Source organism: Patagioenas fasciata, chromosome Z, assembly GCF_037038585.1.
Source record: "Patagioenas fasciata isolate bPatFas1 chromosome Z, bPatFas1.hap1, whole genome shotgun sequence".
Lineage (NCBI taxonomy): Eukaryota > Metazoa > Chordata > Aves > Columbiformes > Columbidae > Patagioenas > Patagioenas fasciata.
Genome location: NC_092560.1, coordinates 5,954,779 through 5,974,481, shown reverse-complemented (window position 1 = coordinate 5,974,481; position 19,703 = coordinate 5,954,779). Strand labels below are relative to the sequence as shown.

The 19,703-nt window shown below is 36.4% G+C and overlaps 1 protein-coding gene across 4 annotated transcripts in view; it reads right to left on the bottom strand.

Annotated features, from left to right (window-relative positions):
- Positions 1-19,703, bottom strand: part of EDIL3 (EGF like repeats and discoidin domains 3) — a 250,484-nt gene that overhangs the window by 160,799 nt on the left and 69,982 nt on the right. The gene's annotated exons all lie outside the window — the stretch shown is intronic.

Genomic DNA, 19,703 nt, shown 5'->3' with positions numbered 1-19,703 from the left:
AGTGCTCACCATTCTGGATTCCAGACACTGGACAATAATAAACTCCTTGGAGATATCCAAGCCATCTTGACATGGTCTTGGGCAACCAGCTCTAAGTGGTCCTGTTTGAACAGGGGTGGTTGGACCAGTGGAGCTCCAGAGGTCCCTTTGAAGCTCAGCCCTGCTGTGATTCTGTGAATCACGTTTTGTTTAAAAAACAATTAACAGAAAGTCTGTGCAATGGGAAAGAAGCAAAATGTATATCTACAGTTACTCAACTTTCGTCTTTTAAGTATTTGCCACCTTTCAATCTCTTTACACAGCAACCTAACACACATTTTGTGACATTTTGACTGTCGTACTATCATTATTGAAATACATTAGATTTAAAGGACTAATTACAATGACAGAGATGGAAAACCCCCTACTGTTTCCATAGTCTTCACCTCTAATGATCAAGGCGAATACATTTAAGTGCTCTAAGTGTACATTTCTGGAGATCTGGGAAAATGACAGGTAGATACATACTTAGAGGAACTACTGAGAAAATCCTGACTGTTAAGTGATTCATTTTCACTATGGTGAAGTGCACTAAGGATAAAAAATCACTAGGTTGTGTTCTCCATCATTAATTGGTTTCTTCAGGACAGAATGTGAAGAATATATATATATATATATTTTTTTCCCATTAATGGAAAAAAAAATTAGTATACATTAAGTACTTTCATGCTTGTAGTGAAATATCTCTTCTTAATTTCAACACTTTTAGGAAACAAAATAAAAACCCAACAATTTTAAAATACTTGATTTTTTAAAATTTCAAGATCAGACATCAACAAACATTGGCTCAGAAAAATAAAAATTAAATTAATTAATATATTTCCATTAACATTTTGCCAAGTTTTTATGTTAAACTTCTTCCTCTTAGTTGTTAGGTCAAAGATATGCGTGCTAGTTTTTAAAGTAAAAAAATTCCTTTTGAATTTAACTCACATTCATGAATAATTTGCATGGCCCCCATGGCATTTTCCAGTTAATATTCATGCGAAAGAAAGTTCAGGTTTAAAGAAGGACAATCTAAATGCCTATAATGCTAACAGATGCAGTTTTACTGCATTTTCATTTGCTCAACTTCATATTGCATTATTAACGTCAACATGAAATAATATCTAATACTAGTATCTAATAACAAAGTAAACTTGAAATAACTCAGTGACTTAAGTAAAAGACAAAAATTAATCTCACAATATTTTGTCAAACAAAATTAATTTTTTCCCTTTCAGAACCTTCTTTTTTTCACTAAGAAACTTATGATGACTTAAATACACAGAAAAAGAAAACGCTTAAGGAAATTCACTAGAATTTTGGATTTTAAATTAAAGCATGTATTTTAAAGTCTATGTTAATTACTACGTATAACATTCTGCAAAAGCTTTCTACATCATAGATTATTATGACTAAATGCAAGATATATTCAAGAAACAGACATATAGAACAGTCATCATGAAATATTCACCAGTGAGCAAATTCTTCTACTTCATAAATATTTCATGTTTTAACCTAGTGAATTTTGGCCATGACTCTGCATTAAAAGAACTAAATGACACACTATATATGTAAAAAAAGATACACACACATACATACATACATACCCTCCTACTGTAGGCTGATAGAGCAAAATGTCCAGTTGTTATCTACAGTCAATGACTACAGTGAAACAGCCCGTATTTGACCGAATTTCCTTCACTTATGTATCTTCCTATTGATTCTTTGCACCACACAAAGGTCTGTACATGAGATACACTTTATAAATGTAAAAATGACTGATTGAATTTATTGTCTTCTGGTGACCTGGAATAAATCAATCAAATACACATTCATATTAACTTCCAATGTCTCTGGGTTGTTTTTTTTTTTTACTGTACTATCTTGCAGTTTGTGAATTTTTAAACAGTCTCTCACACCACGAAGGGCCAATTCAGACCTATACAATGCAGACAGAAACTCCACTGAAATCACTGGAGCTTAGTCTAGCCAGGACAAAATCTTCACTTACAGCTCCAGGATAATTAATTTCTCTCTAATTAGGTCAATCTTTCCCAGCAGAAAGTGATCATGTAAATTTTGCTACTGTTTTGCCACAACAAATGCACACCTCCTTGAGTGAGAAGCTTAATGAGGTTCTAGCTGTTTTCCAAAACATATTAAAGTGCAAAAACTTCAACCTTCACTCCCCATATGGCCTCACAAGCCTGGGGAAGTTCAGTAGTTGCAGGTTTGTGGTTGGCTGCCATGCATCAAGGTGGTCAATCAGGTAATAAAAGAGATTTGCTGTGGGTTGTTTTGGGTTTTTTTGTTTGTGGGTTTCTGTGGTTTGGTTTGCTTTGCTTTCCTTTTTTTCTTCTGTCAATGTTTTTGTTTGGTTGGTTTGGTTTGGTTTGGTTTGGTTTGGTTTTTATACTGGCAGAAGCTTCTGAGATCCTCAAGGGGAGAGGAGAGTTCAGTTTAACAAGCTTTCTTTTCCTTCAGATAGTCTTACACCTGATTTTTCAAGCAACTCAAAATGTGATAGTCGCTTTGGTGGATTGAGGGACTCAGTGAAAACTAAGGAATGGCAGATATTGTTTGTTTCCTAATAACAGTAAGGATGAAGGAAGTTAATGGTAAATCCATGTTATCCATAAAAATTGAACTAGTAAAACGGAAACAAGCAAATAAAAACATTTTCTGTCCTTGTTTTTTCTCCTTCATACTCTAAAAGTCCTTTTTGCCTCTCTTAGTCACCCTGAAGCCATTAAAAGGTACTTTGTCTGTTTTCTGTATAGTTCTACACTGCATAGTGGCAAGAGGGATGTTATTTTTTTTTTTTTTTAATAACTATTCAATTTATTTAAAAAAACCAAAAAACTTCCTGATGGAAATCTTGCAAATAAATTAAATTTTTTTATTTGATATAACCTTCATTTTTTTTCTTTCCTTTTTCCTTTTTTCTTTTTTTTCTTTTTTCTTGTGTGCTGTATAGAACTTCCAGTGTGATACTCCATGAATGACTCTCACAAATTGTTTGGATAACTACTGTGCTATGGGGATTTTTTTCCAATCTATGATGCTTGTGACACTAATTCTTTAGGTTGTTCATATATCAAACTTCTTCCATCTGTCCTACACCAAACCAGAGGGTGAATAAGGATCTCATAAGCCTTTCAAAAGGTTATCCCATTCATGTCACTTCTTGCATGTATAAGCCTGTTATCTGCTGCTCATCTGCAGTAAAATTGTATTTACAGGTTGTCATCACGTCATGTCACTATCATAGGATGTTTTTTTCTCTGTCTTTTCAGGAAGAATGCCACTGACATAATGCTAGTTTTATCTGGTGTTATATTAACCAAGGATACTTCTGGACCCACAAAGAATCTGTGGTCAGGAATATGTTCCGAAACTGTGGCGAAGGTGGTCAGACAATCCAGAAGAACTTATTGTTTCTCACAGAATCACAGAATGGTTGGAGTTGGAGTTGGAAGAGACCTCTGGAGATCATCCAGTCCAACTCACCTGATACAGCAGGTTCACCAGAGCAGATCACACAGGAAGGTGTCCAGGTGGGTTTGAATGTCTCCAGAGAAGGAGACTCCACAATTTCCTCATATTCAGACAGAACCTCCTGTGTTTCAATTTGTATTCAGTGCCCCTCATCCTGTCGTTGGGTACCATTGAAAGGAATATGGTCCTCTTGATGCCCATTCTTGTGATACTTACAAACATAAATAAGATCCCCCCTTAATCTTCTCTCCTCCGAGATGAACAGACCCAGATCTTTCAGTCTTTCCTCATAAGACAGATGTCTCCATCCCTTAATCACTTTCAAAGCTCTCTGCCGGACTCCCTCTAGCAATTCCTTGTCCTTGTTAAACTGGGGCACCCAGAACTGGATGCAGAACTCCAGATGTGGCCTCACCAGGGCAGAGTAGAGGGGGAGGACAACCTGCCTTGACCTGCTGGTCACACTCTTTTTAATGCCTCCCAGGTACCCTTGGCCTTCTTGGCCACAAGGACACATTGTTGACTCATGATCAGCTTGCTGTCAACCAGGACTCCCAACTCCTTCTCTGCAGAACTGCTTTCCAGCAGGTCCGCCCCTAACCTCTACTGGTGCCTGAGGTTATTCCTCCCCCAGTGCAGGACCCTACGCTTGTAATCTAGTTTTGTTCAGGGCACACTATACTAGATAACAGCCAGCACTAATATTTGGTTTTAAATAACTGCTGGAATTGTCCAGTGTAAAAGCAGAACTCTCAGTTTATCCCTAACGCTAAGTTGCTGGCCAGTTCTGGTGTATTTCAAGATACTGTGGGGTTTCATACTGCTCGTCCTTTCATTCATCAACATTACTACTGGAATATTTATGGGAAACTTTATTTCTGTATTCAGCTTCTCTCTGGGTGCTCATCACATTGAATTACACAACCTTTTACTTGGTTTGAATGTACACACCTGCACTTGCCTCCTCTTTCAAGTTGGGACCACTGTTGATGTTGTACTATGCACAGTTCTATGTACAGCTTACAATATCTAGTTGCCTACATTACAATGATTTCTTCTGTATGACTGCATGCCAGATTAACATCTTTCCTTGCTCTATGGCTTTCTCATCAGCAACATATATTTACCCACTGATCAAAGGATTATTTTGCTGCGTGTCATACCATCTACTTTCCATCATCTCACCCACTCCTTTTAATATCAGCAGTAAATATTACAGTAAATCAGTTTATTGGTTATAGAGACATAACAAATCTTAAAAAAAACCCCATAAAATTACTTTGTTGCTTCTTAAAACACTGTTAAAACAGATTTAAATTAAGATCTCTAATACTTGTGTGTACTTTTCAACAAACAATTGAAAATATCAAAGAAAGAGAAAATTCACACCTCAGTAATTTTTACAGAACAAGAAACACTAGAAATAATCAGGAATAAGGGTTAGAGTGTTCTGTTACTCAAGTGATGCAAACATAAATAGAGAAGCACCTGAACACTATTTACATACAGAAAATAAATCTGATGCTGAAAAGCTTTCTGTTTCCTTCTTAAACACAGTATGCTGATAAAGATAACAAAGTTCAGTAAATAGGAGATTATGACCTCAAAATATGACGTGATGTTTCTAGGCAAAGATGTAACTGTGTATTGTAACACAGCGGTAGTCAGGTAAATTCAGGTAAACTACCCTGAAGTACACATAGTCATAACAATGGCATTTTCCATCTACACTCAGAGCAGAAACCGCCAACTAGATCAACTGGGCTTCCCTCACCTCATCAAATTCCCTACTCTAAAATCCTCTCTTCTTTCTGTGTATGTCACATTTGTAAGTTTTCCGAGAAATGCAAAGCTTTAGACTGCTTCTTCATCTTCCTTGCAGCAAAATTTGGGTATGATAATGCACCATGATATAAAAGAGGTCACAGTGTATTTCCTAATGGACTGTTCTGGTCCTAGAATTTATGAATGTGTATAGCCAATCGGAAATCCAGTTCTATTCAAGTTGCAAGATTGTGAATAATGGACTCCAAACGCTTGTTAAAAATGATACAGTGCACTTATATTAAAAAAAAAAAAAAAAAACAAAAACAAAAAACAACCAACCAAACAAAAAAATCCCACAAACTATGAATCTGTTCCAGTTCTTCGGAAAATGCTCAAATCATGATTTACTAAATGAACTGTTTCTTTTGTAAATGTAGTTACACAGATAGTGTGGCATGATTTTGTTTACTATACAATCCCATAAATTGAGCGTGTTTTTCTACTTTCTCTGAAACACGACACTTGTATTCTCACCTCCTCTGTCACCATTTTGCCCTGAAAATGGGTTTGAGGACCCTTCTCCAGGTTCTTCAATACTTTCTGTATTCCCCGTGTGTACGTATGCAGTCCTACAGGCAATACAGTCCTATAGGTTACACGTGTCACCCACTAATCAGTAGAACTTAATTTTCCTGAATTTTCATTTGAACTGTGGAAACAGTTCTCTCTCTTTCTTTTGTGCTACTACTCAGCTGCTTTGCTAGGTGTTTTTTATTCCTTTTAATCACATTCCCTTCATCGCTTTGTTCTCACCAGGTAGGCCATTGCTGTTATGTTTCACTGTACTGGACTCTGGTTTTCTATTGATCACATTCTCTTTCCGGCTCCGATTGCACCAGACACATCATTGCCAGTGTGTTTTATGTACCACATGCTCAGCAATGACATGAAAAAAGAATCTGTGTTTATAAAGCAAAATTGTGTCCTTCCTATCCAAATATGGTAGCAGAGATTGTAAAGGTACAAACAAACTGGATTTGTTAAGTTGCACTTGAAAGTCCCATCTCCTCTCCCACCCAACCAGTAGATTCCTCAGGTTCCAGGAAGACCTGTCCCACCAAGCTAAGTGACTTCAGCACAAAAAATACAGCTTTCTTCTTGGTCAGGCCAAAGTCATTCAGTAACATTACATCTCACAGGCAAATCAGCCCTGTAGAGCTGAAGTAGACAAGAAAATGTGCAAAGAAAGGCAAATAGTAGGCAACAAGCAGGGCTGTCATTTAGCCCTGCCAAGTCAAAGAACAGTGGAGCTACAATGGACCAACATGAATAGCTCAGCTCATGAGAAACATGGATGCAAGACCATTACAGACAGAATATAAAACTAAATTCAGTGGCAAACAAAATTATCTTAAAAAATATGTCATTTAATTCAATTCTGATTAACCAGATTATTGTAGTTTGATTATTTCTTTTCCTAAACAGGGGCTGGATATTTCTCTAGAAGTATTGCTCTCAGTTTGATTTCAGTAAGGCAAGAAAAGAACATTGTAATTTAGTTCTTTCTATATTTAGCCATAAGATGGATGAAATAAATGCTTAACACATCCCAGTTCTAAATGGTATCAAGATTCATAGCCTACTAGTTTAATATTCACATTCCTTATTTTAGAAAACTTTATTTCATGGTCTTTGGGCATTCATAAATTCAGTTGCAATACTTGAAACATAATTAATCTATTTAATTATGGATTTCTGATTCTTTGAAAGAGCTCAGGTTCTTTCTTCCACCCCAACAGGGCAAGTGATGAACACACCGATGTTTTCAAAGTATCCACAACTTGCCTTCAGATTGATGGATTTAATTAATTTGTTTACGCTACACTGGTCAGAGTCTGTTGTTTTAAGAAAACTAAGACTGATCCCAATGACACTAGTAGTAAGGACAAAGTTAATCCACTGCTTACTTTTGTTGCTGACTTAGGCTAATGTATTGTTCAGCTATGAGCTAATGACTCCTGCAGATGTTTCTTATTTCATGCCAGGAAAAGCAGAAGCTAAAATTAAATATTTTATTTTTATAACCATTATAGTTCCCCTTACAACTTATAATCCATTCAGTAATATTTTTGAATAAATCAAATAACACTGACAATGAAGTTTTCCTATCTGTAAAAATTAATCTTATAGGACCAAATTCTGGCCTCATTAGACTGTTTATAATTAATAACATAACTGTTGATTAAAAAGCTGACCTGCCTAACAAGGAGAGGAAAGTAATAAGAATTTTTAATGAAGACATATCTGTCTTTTTCAACAAGAGTACATTTGTGCTTAAATACATTGGCCCACTCACACCTTACTCACACATGGACAAACCCAAGAAGACATCTTCAAGGATGCTTTTTGTTTAATCTAATGCCAATTCAGTTTTACTTTACCATATTCAGAACTGGATATGGTGTTTTATATTTCTAGATAATAGTAATCTAATACACTGAGTTTTAGCTGTTAAAAAATATTTTATTTTTCTTGCTTCTCAGGGCTTTAAGGCCTGATACGTAATCACAATTCTCACAATTCTCTTACAAGATCTTACAACTGCCAGATGGAATACTAAAGAGTGAAACACTTTGCACAACATGGGCATCACTCCACTTAGATACATAGATACTTACACAGACAAGAGAAACTCTACTTCTGTCCTCCTGTTTACACTATAAAAGGCACTGGACTCCATGAAAACCGCTGAGTATGTTTAGAAGAAAAATTAACCTTAAGGCAGTTACCACAGCAGCAGCTATTCTTTCCTCTCTAGTTTTTTCTACACCAAAGCTATGAGGAACTACAAAACATCCTGGCTGGAATTTAGAGAAAGTACTCCAGCATTTACAGATATCTTGGACTTTTCTTCTGAAATAGAAGCTCTGAATCCCATGCACGTGCACACTGATCGCTCCCAACACCGTCTTCCTGAGTGAGGGATGTTACATGGGATAAATTGCTGCAACTTAGACTTCTTTCCATGTTCCTTTTGGTGGGTAAAAGGAATAACAAATGCATTACCTAGATGACAGTTACACATCTTTCTGCAACACTATATGTTTGTGTGTATGCACTAATACAGAAATGGAGAGCAAGAAAGAGGTGTATATGAATTGAAATGCAATATTTGAAGCAGCTCTGTAAGGATTTGAAGTCTGAGCATTTGTATCCTACTCTCTATTTAGGAAATGCTCATATGGCAAACCTAAATATTACAGGCTATTTTGACCACCCTTGTTCGTTCATTAGGAAAGGAGGAAAGAAGTGTTGGATATCAGAGTTTTATACATATAGACAGATTTTAAAAAGAAGTAGATTATATATGCATATCTTGTACCTATATATTTGAAAAAAAAAATTATGGCTTTGCATGCATCCGTGCCTATTTTAATTAGATATTTGTTGAAAGCATAGATCGGAAGAGTGGAACTACGTGTATTTGCACCAATTATGCGTGAAGCTGAATAGCATCATAAATACCAAGGAAGCTGAAGTGCGGCTTCATGAGAGCATGTAGCTTGTATTCTACCTCACCTGTTCTAATTTCAGCCACAAAAAAAATCAAGCTCATGTACAAGTCAGCCCCTTGCGCATGCTTCAGACTTCTGAATTGCCTGGTCTACAGCAGGACCAGTGCAGTGCATGATTCAAAATAAGAGAGTATGGATGACTGAAGAGTTTGTACCTCAAATTAATATATAACAGTATAGATACAACCAGAGAGGACCAACTGAAAATATAAATTTTAATCTAATTGATTACTTTTTTTTTAAATGTAGGAAATAATATATTGACCCTCCTAATGGTGCAATATCAATGCTCAAGCAGCTGTTAAGCTCAAGTAATACATCTGAAATATTAATTCTGCAACCATAATTCAGTACGAATTCTCATGCCCTAATCATTTTGGTCATTAATATTACAACATAAATATGACTGAATCATTATTAATCATTATTTTATAGCATCAACAAATTGAGAACGCTGTACAACTGTTATACAACATGAAAAACTCCCAGTATCTCTAAATGAAATTATTCATCTGCTTTATATAGTCAGCATTTCACTGAAGTCCTCATTATCCATTCTGGGACCAAATTGAAAAGTCAAGAAAAAGGATGCCTGAATCATCTTTCCATTAAATAGCTGAAGTGTGAAAACTCATCCCGAATAACACCAGTGCCACACCAGAGTGGCTGTACCTCTCCCTGTGTGTGTCAAGATCCAGTATCCATGCGAGCACATGAAGATGAGCATGCGGCTTATAGTGAATTTTCACCCCCAAAACAACCACTCCGGATAATTTAGCAAGTAAATGAAGAAAGAGGAGAGGAAACAGTGGGTGTCCTTCAGCCTGGTTGTTAACATCTGACATGAGCTAATGCAGCTCAGGCACCTCTGAAAAAATAACAAGAAGTCCAGACAGAAAGCTGACTTTACCCTGATGTGAGGTAAGGACAGTAAAGACACCCTTCATATGGCTCTTCATGAGCCAGCTGGAACCAGGATATAGCAGCACCATTTCAGTTCATTCATTATGTAGATTACCCCAACATCTCATTAATTTATGCTGAAGGGTTACAAATAAAAATATTTATCTGAGAACTGAAAGGACTTCTTTCTTTCTGTTATTTTGATTTATAATTTTCATAGAAGTTCGATAATGATCTTTGGTCTTTCAAACAATATAATCATAGAATACTAGGTTGGAAGGGACCTCAAGGATCTTCTGGTCCAAACTTTCTTGGTAAAAGTACAGTGTATCACAGTATCACAGTGTAGACAAGATGGTCCAGTGCCCTGTCCAGATGGATATTTAAAGTGTCCAATGTTGGGGAATTCACCACTTTCCTGGTGACATTATTTCAATGGCTGATTGTTGTCATAATGAAAAATTTCCCTCTTGTGTCCAATCAGAATCTTCTCAGGAGTAACTTGTACCCAATTGCCTCCTGTCTTTTCCGTGGGGCTTCTTGTAAAAAGGGAGTCTCCATCTTCTTTGTAGCCACCCTTCAGATACTGGAAGATGGAGATAAGGTCTCCCCTAAGCCTCCGTTCTCAAGACTGAACAAGCCCAGTTTACTCTTTGCAATAAACCCTGCATTTATTCAGTAGTCTAAAAGAAAAGAATTTTCAACCATAAACTTATTAGGAAGTTACTGTAATTACATCTATATTTGAAAACAAACACATGAAGAAACAAAACCCAACCAACCAACACAACAAACCCAATTAAGAGCTAAAGCATCCAGTAATTTCCCTTATCAAGGTAAAATAGTATTCTGTAGGTACTTTTTTGCTAGAAAAATAGAAATAAAAATCTCACCTGGTGCATACCAGCACAATTCTACATTCAGAGTTGTGCCTATTTATACCAACAGCTCTCAGTCTTTCGCACACTTAAAAACAAGGTATATTTGTTCAGGACAATACTAGCTGTATACATTCCAGTTTCAAATTTTAACAAGTTCATTTAGTTTACTGGAACTGAACATAAAAAATGGTTAGAGAGAAGAGTAGATCAATTATTCCACAATGATTTAAACACTTAAGAGAACGTTACTTTTGAAATGGTGTTCTGAACAGTAAAGATCAGATCTTGCACCCTTAAGCAAATGACTTAACAAAGATTTTAAATTAAAAATGAATGAGCATACAAAGACATCAGATCCTACAAAGTTACAGAGTGAAAAGAAATTTCTAAGCTACTAACAGCAACTTTTCCTGTTAGAAATATTAAATTTATTCAGAGACACATTAAGCTGTCTTCTGCTTCTGAGAAAAAGAATATTTATTACTGGAGAAAAGAAAAAGGGCCCATGAACTATTGCATCTATCTATAGTATCAAAAAATATACCGCTAATTCATTATTTTAAATATAAGCAAACATACATGAGGAGGAAAACATAAGTAAATGTGATTCCAAATCATGTTGTATTTTGCTCTGCTTAATGAGCCCTTTATATAAATAGTTTTGAAAAAACATCTGGAAAATAACTTCGAGGAGAAAAGAAAGAAACAACAGTAATGTCCATCTGTCTCTGGGTTTCAGTATTCAGCTTTTAATCTTTGTTTCTTTTACTCTGGAACTGCACTACAGTTAGAACTTGCATTAACCTGAACACCACCAAGCCTTCCATCCGATTGTTTTTGCCTAAGAAGTCTAAAAATCTTCTAATCTGAATCCGAATCTCCCAGGATGCCAGAATTATCATCTCATTAAAGATCAATTTGCCTTTTCAGCTTCCTTCTGGCATTTTTATTTTAGCAAGTTGTTTCCATGCTGTTGAGTCATATCCTTCTGCACAAAAATCCAGGAGAACAGTGTATTATATAAAATAGGAACACAAACAGAGGCAGTACTTTAAGAACATTTAAGTCTAAATTTTATGAGAAATCAGGTCATCTGGTTTCTTCAAAAACATCAAAACTACTTTACATTAGCCAAGAAACTAAGGGAACGAGAAAGTGAATCTATAAAGCTACCACCCCATTTCCAGCAAAACAGAAAACTAATTAATCTCTGACCCTTATTGATAATTCTTAATGGGTGGTGTATTTTAAAACTATAAAAAAAATTTCTACAACTCTTCATTTCTTAAGAGTTGGACAACAACATACGGATCTCTGATTTAGAATCTGGCAAAGATAATGGCGTACATACAAGAATGATCTAACACAAGAAACTCTCCTAAGGGCAATAACAATCTATGAGTAATTTTAAAAATAAAACATGTATATTTTATATGTTTTTAAACACAAAAATACAAATACTACTACTACTAAGAATAATAATAAAAAGATGGTGAGACACCTATATTAAACACTTAGGTCTTCAAGCTTTTACAGAAAGAAGGAGTCTAGGACAGGGCCGAAGTCTGTGTTACAGTTGATGAGCCTCTGACAAGCATGATATGAGATTCTTCAGAAAACACTCCCTTGTTCCAACCAATGTCTGCACGGCCTCAAAGAAACTACAGATCACCAGACCTTTCCTCACCAGCTAAAAATAATCACTGAACAACAAAAGTCAGCATAATATGGAACTTCACTACAAACACTCTAGCAACAATATCAGCAAGTCTCACAGGCATCTGGACTACTTCAGATGTACTAATGGATGTGAATGTGCATAAGGTTGTGCACCAGAATATTTTTTTCATTAGATCTCAATATGTCACATACTAGATTCAGTTGCTTTAATCTACTATCGCTGTTATCCACCAAGATTTCTTTCCTTCAAAGTAGTTGAAATATTTGCAAATTTATTTTTTCCAGGCAACTTTAGAGTACCTATCCAAAGAGCACTTTCCCTTGGTTGTTAACATAAGCTCTCCACAGATTTTTATGTGCTGCCTATTTTACTGGGAGATCTGGTAAAACATAATTGGCTTATTCTATCTACTTGTTTGAAGTCAGTTTAGAACATACCTAACACAAACACAACACATTACTCGGGAAACCACACTTATTTTTTTCTGATTGTTCTTCTGTCTCCTCTTCACCCCTTAAAGTAGAGCAAAAATCCTGGTCAGCTGAAGACAGGAACTCAGTGCAACTGGACCTGGCTCAGAGGTGATGATGCACTTCCAGTACGCACAGCCTAGGCAGGTCTGACCTTCATGGTGCCAAGTCCTTTTTCTAGAGCACCATACTTTTAGTACACTCTATATACTTGGAATTTCCAACTAAATAGCACCTCACCATTTTGTGATAGTTGTCAATGATTCCCAGCCATGCTTTTTCGAACATTTTTGTATTCAAGACTTGACACTGGTGTCGGAACTTCTAATCAAAGCATGATAAACTACTGAAAGCTTCATCCCTCTGATAGAAAAGAGGAGCTAGGAGTATGTTTTTCAGACCAACTCATGCTCACAAACTTTACTTATCTTTGCAAGGTCTCATCCTGAGAAGTAGCTCTGGCAACAAGAGTCTATGTTTTTCATTTGTCCCTTTAATTGGACTAAAATGCATAAAGCCTCCCTCAGTATGATCCTCTGCTGTTTCGTCAAACATTCTAGTGCATGACTACAACTACTCATTCTTTGTCAGTTTGTGTTTTCACATGACAGATTTGTAAATAGGAAAAAAAACAAGTGTGATACGATTTTCAGGATAGGGCTTGTTTGACAGGATATCTTTTCACAAAGGTACTAAACTTTTCACTGCCTACAAACATTGTGGATCATCATCTTTAGCTCAACGGTACTAAGTAGACTTTTAAGATTAGTCATATCCTTCAAAATGCCTTGTAAAAGGCACATTCTGATTAAACCCTGGAGTATACCAACCATCTTTTTTCAGTTGCCAGCAACATCCTGGGCTGCATCTGACAAAACATTGCTAACAGATCAAGGGAGGTTGTTTCATAAAGACAGTAAAGAAAAAAGAGGAGCAGGAGTCACATTCTTTGTTAAGGAGAACTGTGAATGTATAGAAGTCAACTATGGCCCTGTTGGATGCCTCGTGGTCAAGAACAGATGGGTCATCTCCAAGGTGGATCTTACAGTAGGCATCTGTTACTGACCTCTGAATCAAGATAGTAAGGCCAACAACATTTGGGTCACTTAAGCAATCTTCAAGTCAAAAGAACCCGGTTCTTATGGATGTCCTCAACTACGCAGACATTTGTTGGAAGAGCAATACAGCAGCTCACGTGTCATCCATCAGATTCCTGGAATGCATAAAGGACTGCTTCCTCATACAAATGTTACATGTGTCAACTAAGAATGAGTCACTCCTAGACTTGGTACTCACAAACTGAGAAAACTCGCTTTGCAGTATATTGATTAGTCACAGCCTTGGCTGCAGTGATCACAATATTGTGAAGTTTGGGATCCTGCTGAGCATGCTGAATGTTAGTACTAAGACCAAGTTTTTATATTTTAGAAGAGCAAACTTCAGCTTGCTCAGAGCTCAGTTGGGAGGGATTCTGCTGGAAGCTTCCATAGATGATAAAGGAGTTAATGAGTGCTGGGAGATTTTCAAGAATGCTCTTGCGAAAGCAAAAATCCAGTTCATCCTCTTTAAAGGTAAGGGAAGTAGGTGAAGCAAGAGACACTCTTGGCTTAACTGCAAGCTTCTAAGTCTGCTCAAAACCAAAAGAGAAGTGTATCTGAGGTGGAAAACAGAATAATATCTTGTGGGAACTACAAGGGTATTGGTAGCATGTGCAGAGATGCAGTAAGAAAAGCAGAAGCTCAGCTCAAATTCAAATTCATCAAAGATGTTAAAAACTGTGAGAGAAAGTTGTTCAGGCACATAAACAACAAGCAGTAACAGAAGGAAAATACTGGCCCACTGCTAAACAGCAGAGATGAAATAGTTACCAACATCACCAAAAAGGCAGAGGTTCTCAACACTTTCTTCACCTCTGTCTTTTCCAGCACTATTGGGTCCCAGGCCTTGGAAGAAGAAATCCAGGTTGATACTAATGCAGACCCACCATAAGTGAAGGAAGAGACGGCATGTGAACTATTACAGAAGGTTGACCCCTATGTATCGATGCACTCTGACAATGCTCACTCGAGGGTGTTAAGAGAGCTGTCTGTCATAATTGCAAGGCTGCTGTACATAATCTTTAAGACGGACATTGAAGAATGTCTCTGGATAACTGAAGAAGGCTAATGTCACCCCTATCTATGAGAAGGGCTTAAAGGAGGATCCAGGAAATCACAGGCCCATCATTCTTACTTCAGTTCCTGTGAAAGTTATAGGGGCAATCACAAGTCAAATGAAGCATGTGATTGGGAAAAGTCGGCAAGGATTCACAAATGGCAAATTGTGCTTGACAAACCTGACCATCCTCTATGACAAAGTAACCTGCTCAGTTGATTTCTCCAATGCTTTTGATACGGTTTCTCAGAGCTTCCTCCTAGAGAAACGGATATATTATGGTCCAGACAAGTGGTCTGTGTGGTAGGCAGGGAATTGGCTGACAGACTGTTCCCAAAGCATGGTGGGAAACGGTTCCTTTTCAAACTGGCAACTTGTCACCAGTGGCGTCCTGTAGAGATCAATATTGGTCCCAACACTGTTTAATATCTTCATGCCTGGTGACGATTGCTTATGACAAACGCAGTGGGAAGAAGATCCTTGAGGTCCCTTCCAACCTGGTACTCTATAATTCTATTAATATTTTAATATTAATAATTCTATTATTCTCTATAGTTCTATTAATATTTTAGCATTCTCACCAATTTTGAGTTAATCGCATATTTTCACAAGAGATTTAATAGCAATCAATACCAAAGGCAATTGTTTTGGCATAAACTCTATACAATTATCACAAAATTTTCTGCACTGCATTTAGTGCCATCTATTAAGCCATTCTACTTACATGCATTAATATTTAGTGTACTCAATTTAGATTTCTGTGCAGTATGCACTCTTCAGGCTAACCAGAAACTCAAAATTAAGACTTAATTTATCAAATTATTTGTATTAATATCTATTGATTGCCTTTCAACAGAATTCTGTAAACTCTAAGAACCTCTCCTAATGAACCTAGTGCCCTGATTATGTGACAGTTCCTGTTTTAAAACCTGTTTTATTGTGAATTTCACATACAACACTGCTGTAATGGAGATGTGAAACTATAGGCTATGGACTTCAGAGCAGTACGCTGAGAAATGTCCTCAACATACTGAATGTACAACTGCTACAGCTTTACTAAGAGGGAATTTAGTACTCCATATTCATACTGCAAATTCTGATCATAAGGGAAGTAATACAAGAGTGCACTTCAAATAGCTCAACAAATACCTTGGGGGATATTTCCCACTAAAACCCAACAAGCAAAAATCAGATTCACACAAAATCTGCTTCATTTTAATCAGGTGCCATGCTGATAGGGCTCCACTTAACAACTACTTTCATTCCTTGGAAGTGGGAACCCAGACATTATTAAGAACCCTGCAGCAATAAGCTGTTGCTTAAGAAAACTAGCACTTACCCTCTTCGCCCACAAGGAAAGAAATCAACACCGAATCCAAACAGGTATCATAGACAAAGCCCAGCAGGGAAGAACTTGTTTTCTACCTTCACTCTCCCAATCCATCTCACTTTTTTTTTTTCCCAGAAGAGACTAGCATTCAATTAGGAAACCTGATTTTATTTCCTACATTCAAATAAACACAGGCCCAACACAGCCTTCTGCTGTTTCACTTTTATATCAATAGAACCATTGATACAACGTTCAAGAACAAGAATATTAACAGACGCTACCTTCATTTGCAGTTTTTCCAAATAATAAATCAGGATCAAGCAAAGCATGACCCTTTACCGAAGAACTCTCAAAGATATAGTAAAATCTCCTGTCGGCAATAACAATCATGCTGAATAAGTAACTTAGGTAGATTCTGTCATGGTAACAATGAATATAGTCAATTTAGGTGATGTTACATATACATCAGTAAATATAGATGCTGAAATCTGGAGTCTGCTCTCTGATTCCCGATATCCTGGGCAATCTGCACTGAGTTCTGTATTGTACTGGGGTGACTACTGCTAGCAGGTTGAGGCATATGAAAATAAAATCCTAAAATCCTTGAAGGACTGGAGCACTTGACATGTAAGGAGAACCTAAGAGACCTGGAACTGTTAAACTTCGAGGAGTCTTACAGAAATAAAGACCACAGAGCTAGGGTTTTCTCAGTGGCACACAGTGACATAACAAGAGAAAATGTGAAGAAACTACAATTCGCAAAATATGGCTTAAATATATTTCAGTGAGTTAGTTGATTTGTTTATTTGCTTGGTTTTATGGTGTTGTTTGTTTGTTTTCACCTTCCATGTAATTAAACACTGCTATAGATTGCCATGGGAAGCTGTGAAGTCTCTATCCTTGGTAGTATTCAAAACCTGACTAGTCATGGCCACAAGAAACCTGTGCCCCTTACAATCCCTTGAGAAGCAGGGTTACAATACAGACCTCTAGAAGTGCCTCTCATCCTCAAGTATTCTGATTTTGTGATTGCCAGTGCTTTAATCTGCAATATTTCAGACTTCCTAATTGAGAGGTAAGGCAGCTATATTCATATCAATTGCATACTAGATACACATGACACTATACCATTACAATTCTTTCGTAAGAATGGATTTCATTATTTCTACCTTACAAAGAAAATCCATAGTACATACATCTAGTGTGTGGTGCAAACAATCCTCCTTAAAAAAATAATGTACTGTAGAACTATAAAAATATCTTTGAAATCATTTAATCATTTCCACTCCTGGCATTAAAAAGCACCTGTAATACTGACTGGAAAACAATGACAGAATTTTATCCTTTTTAATTTTATTTGACAAGTTGTAGCCGTGTCAGTGTAGAGTTCAGGACAGCAAAGTTAGAGAATTAGGTTGTGCAAAGGAAGCCAACAGATCGTGGAATGATGGTTCTAATCCATCTTACTGAATTTTTATTTAACAGCATGAAAAGGGAAGAAACCCTTTGATTCCTGTGTCCTAGGCTCAGAGACAGTAGTTGTCAAATAAATAGTTTCCCTTGGATACTGGAAAGACTAAACTGATACAGAAAACGCTGCAATGTGAAAAACAAGGAATTCCACAATTTCTTTTTAATCACTTGGCAGAATAAAGGTGTAATGCAAAACTGACGTATCTCTTTTTTCTTTTTTCCTTTCAGATGTCCTCCCTTTCCTCAGACACAATGCTGCACTCAGACCCAAATTTCTTGTATTATGTGTATAATATCATTAACTTGCCTTCCCACCCTTCTAAAATGCGCACAGATATTTTTACTAGTATTGACAGGTGAGGTAAGAGAGCATACAGACACTTTCCAAATGGGTATCGATAGTCTGTTTGAATGCAGCTTTCGAGAGTGTTCCCTATTCTTCTTTAAAGTGCTCATAGCTTCTCTACCCTCCTTATCATCATATTTTTTTTTTTTTTCCACTTACATAAACTAAACATCTTCACCAGTTTATCCTCTCAGACAGCTGGAGGATTCCAGATTTGGAAGATCAAAACTGAATATCTGTAAGTTGCTCATTTTTCAAATGTGAACAACATGATTACTCATGTTACATACTATGATAGCGTTACGACATACTAAACTTGGCTGCTCTTTCAGTTTTTGTCTTCCATCATGTATTTCTCTCCCTGATATCCCCTGTGCACATGTCAAACAAAACAGAGAGTTTTCATGTGAAAATAGATTTTCCCCAGTATTATTTCAATGTCTATGGCCACACTGCCATTGTTCCCTCATATACTGTCCATGACTAAGCTACTTGTCTTTCATCAACTACCCATGTTGATTAGAAGGCATGTTAATAGTTTTCCTGAATTTATGTATTAAAGACTTCTATTAATTGTATGTAACAGTTGTAGTTTATGGTATTTCTGTAATTTGCATGGCTTCTGGGAATTACTTGTGAGCTATTTAAACGATATAAAGTCTGTCAACTTGTCATCTGTAATGTATTCCAATAACAATGTTAATTACATGTTAATCTTTCTCAATCTAGGTTAAAATTCAACTTTCCAAAGATATAGATTGAAGTCTGCTAAAGAGGTAACTCAGGCCATAGTGTTGTTATTATCTTTGGAAAACATCCTACTATTTGGGAAGCTTGATATAATTACCTTCTATCTGTTTAGCTAAACCCCTTCCTATTATACCTCACTGGAGGATGTGCTGTACTGGAAAGAACCAAAATGTAATTTCTCCTGTTTTCCTCTATCTTATTCTCTGCTGATTCATCAGATATTCAGAATCTACTGGGATACACAGAGTGTTGAAATGACCTGGCTGCACAAACAGAGTGTTTTAATAGATGTGTTGTCTAACTTCAACTCTTTTAATATGAGTATGAATAGTATAAGGAAGCACAGGAGATAAGGAAGGATTACCACTAGAGAAAGAATGAGATCAGAATATGATTAATAATTTAAAATATATAAATTGCTCTTACAAACAAAACTTTTGTTTTACATACACATGAAGTTGCAGGGTGAGAAAATAGTGGAAAAGAATGGCAGAGGAGCCAGGATTTTCCACAGGTAAATTTAGAATAAAACAGTAATAATGAATATTCTGAGATTGAAATAAGGTGCTGTGATCATGTTGGGGTTTTTTACATCTTCCTTTTATTAACATAATAAAGGGAGTTACATTCTTGAGTGCTTGAAATATTCATGCAGCTCCCTAACAGTCTTGAATCTTTGTTGATCAACTTAGGTAAGACTTCGGCATAAATATTTAATCTTCCTACCTTTATGTACTTTTATGCATCTATCTTTTTTCCTTTACATGAATTTATAACTTCCCATCTGTATGGTATTGTTTTTTATTTACCCACTTTAATGTGTGATTAAGTAAAATCCCTGTTACCTTTTA